Source organism: Diceros bicornis, chromosome 4 (assembly GCF_020826845.1).
Source record: "Diceros bicornis minor isolate mBicDic1 chromosome 4, mDicBic1.mat.cur, whole genome shotgun sequence".
Taxonomy (NCBI): Eukaryota; Metazoa; Chordata; class Mammalia; order Perissodactyla; family Rhinocerotidae; genus Diceros; species Diceros bicornis.
The window spans coordinates 33,462,947-33,465,469 of record NC_080743.1 but is presented as its reverse complement, the minus strand read 5'-3'; the positions used below and the strand labels follow the sequence as shown (position 1 = coordinate 33,465,469).

At 37.7% G+C, this 2,523-nt stretch overlaps 1 pseudogene; it reads right to left on the bottom strand.

Annotated features, from left to right (window-relative positions):
* Positions 1 to 1,205: 1,205 nt before the first annotated feature.
* LOC131400991 (NFU1 iron-sulfur cluster scaffold homolog, mitochondrial-like) lies at positions 1,206 to 1,818 on the bottom strand (annotated as a pseudogene).
* Positions 1,819 to 2,523: the final 705 nt, after the last annotated feature.

Below are 2,523 nucleotides of genomic sequence, written 5' to 3'. Positions count from 1 at the left end.
TAACAGTGTAAGGTTAAATAACAAGGGAACGCTTAGAAAGTGGGACCTGTTACAAAACAGTTCTATGATTACTAAGATTACTATCCCCATCCTCCTCCCACCACATTATTTAGTCACTTCCTCTTTTCTCAATATTCCATTAAAAACAGTCTTTTTCTCTTTAGTTTATGATTGATTATCTGGGAAAGGGCCTGTAATGCTCTTTGTGAATAGTGCTACATATTGAATTGAGAACAAAATAGCTGAAAATAGTCTGAGGCAGTTCTAGTTGGCACACAAATCAATTATAGATCATCATTTAACAGAAACCAAAACACAGATACTCACTAGAGAACCAATTTTGCCCTCAACCTCTTCCTGAGAGAAATAAGAAATATTATATTTATAAAATTGTCAACCTACCCCATTGACTTGTAGTAAGGGGAAAAAAAACTACAATATCAATATTGCCTTTACTTTGAGTCAGTAAAGGGTTGTCTCTATGGTATGTAACCGTAGGAGTTACTTGCAATAAAAATTAGATTCTCTGCACCTTAAAGTATTATTTCATGGAAAATACAGTAGCGAGAGAATGGTGAGAACTTTGGCATATCTACTACTATAGATTGCAAAAAGGCAGGAGGGAGGGCATAAATACTTCTTATCTCTGTGCACATGCCCCTCTGCAATGTGACTCTGCTGTTTCTTCCAGCATGAGGTAGAGTCAATTTCTCTACCTGCTTATATTTGGGTGGGCCTTGTGACTCACTTTGACCAGTAAAATGTGATGGGCATTATGTTATGGGAGTTCCAAGTCTATGCCTCAAGAAGGCTTGCAGCTTCCACTGTCACCTCCTTGGAAACCAAATATACTGTAAAGAAACCTGCCTAGCCTTCTTGAAGCTAGAAGCGTTCTAGAAGCCCCCCTTCTACAAAGACAAGGAGCAGAGCGCTGTCAGCAGCCACACGTGAGTGAGGCCATCTTGACCATTTAGTCCATTAAGCCTCACATTACTGCATTCATGCGAGTGACCTAAGTGAGACCCACAGAAAAGCCACCCAGCTGAGCCCAGCTGAAATTCCTTATCAAGAGAATCAAGAGCAAATAAAATGATTATCTGACTCCACTAAGGTTTTTGTTTTTATTTCCTGAAAAAGGTGGCATATTTTATTCATTCCCAGCAAAGTTCTTCAAAATATTAATAATAAAAGCTTGGTATAGATTATTAGAAATTGCAACTTTTGGCCCAAAGAAAGCAGGCTATACCAAAACGAGTTAGCTTCTTTTCTTCTGATTCATCCTCCATAATTTGCTCTATACCTTCTACTTCTGCTGGAGCATGTTTGAATTCCATTTTTCAAAATAATGATTGGACCAGGGCAGTTTGTAAAGAACACTGGCATCCCAGCTGTACAATACCCTCCTCAGATCCTCTAGAGATCATTTCTCCCTCTTCTCACAGAGTTGGCCATATTTTAGTTTTTAACAATTCTTTATTGTTGTCACAACTTTATGTTTGTTTGTTTGTTTGTTTTCAGATCCTACTTCTCCTGAAGACACTTCTTCAGAAACAAGATGCAAAGAAGTCCAAAACTGTTGCATAATATCTGGCTTGATTAAATTACAGTCTACTTCTTCACTTCCATTGTGAAAGCAACGAAATTTGAGCTAAAGAAAATACTTTTGACTCCTTTAATCCTAAATATCTGCTTTACCAGAAAGGAGTAAAATGCCGCAGCTGATGTGGGAAAATCCATGGTCCTTGTCTCTAAAATTGGTTTTCTTCTGATAAACTTCAAACTAGTAGAATCTGGGGTATTTTATGTTTGAATAAACATGTTTCATATGCACTTCCAGCTAACTGATGTTGAATCATTTCCTTATTGAAAGAGAAATCGAAACTAGACAACCATACATTTTACTTATATCATTGTCCTATACATAAATCCCTCTGTGACTTAGTGACCAGGTAGATAGTTGGAAAAGTGGTCTTTATATATTGATAAACAGGTTGTTTCTTGGTGGTATGCAAATTTATCACTGTGACAGAATCACTGGTATAGCCCTGCAGCAGTGGCCACAGCTTCCCCAAGCCACCATCACATGCGGTGATGTGTTACACAGCAATAGACAACTGATACATCCGCCAAGAGGGAGTCAGCACATTGTAGAGAAAAGAATACTGAAAAGAAAGAAGGTAATCTGTGTTCAAGTCCTGGTTGCACCATAGATTAGCCATGTGAAATTTGAGTGAACCTCTTATCCTCTCCAGATCACAATTTTTTCCTGTGCAAACACAGATTTCATTGGACAATCTTTTAAGTCACCTCAGCCATTAAGTTTATGCTTCTAAGTTACTATAGCTGACAGCAATTGTATATCCAAATTAATTGAAGCTTTGGTTTCAGAATACTGCTTATTACTGTCTAGAAAGCCCAGATTCTCACCTGCTAAAGAAAGATGACACCTGTTATCTTTCTGAGAACAATGATTCTGCAAAAAGTCTAAGGCAAGCCGCTATTTTTAGAGACAATTTCCTTTTA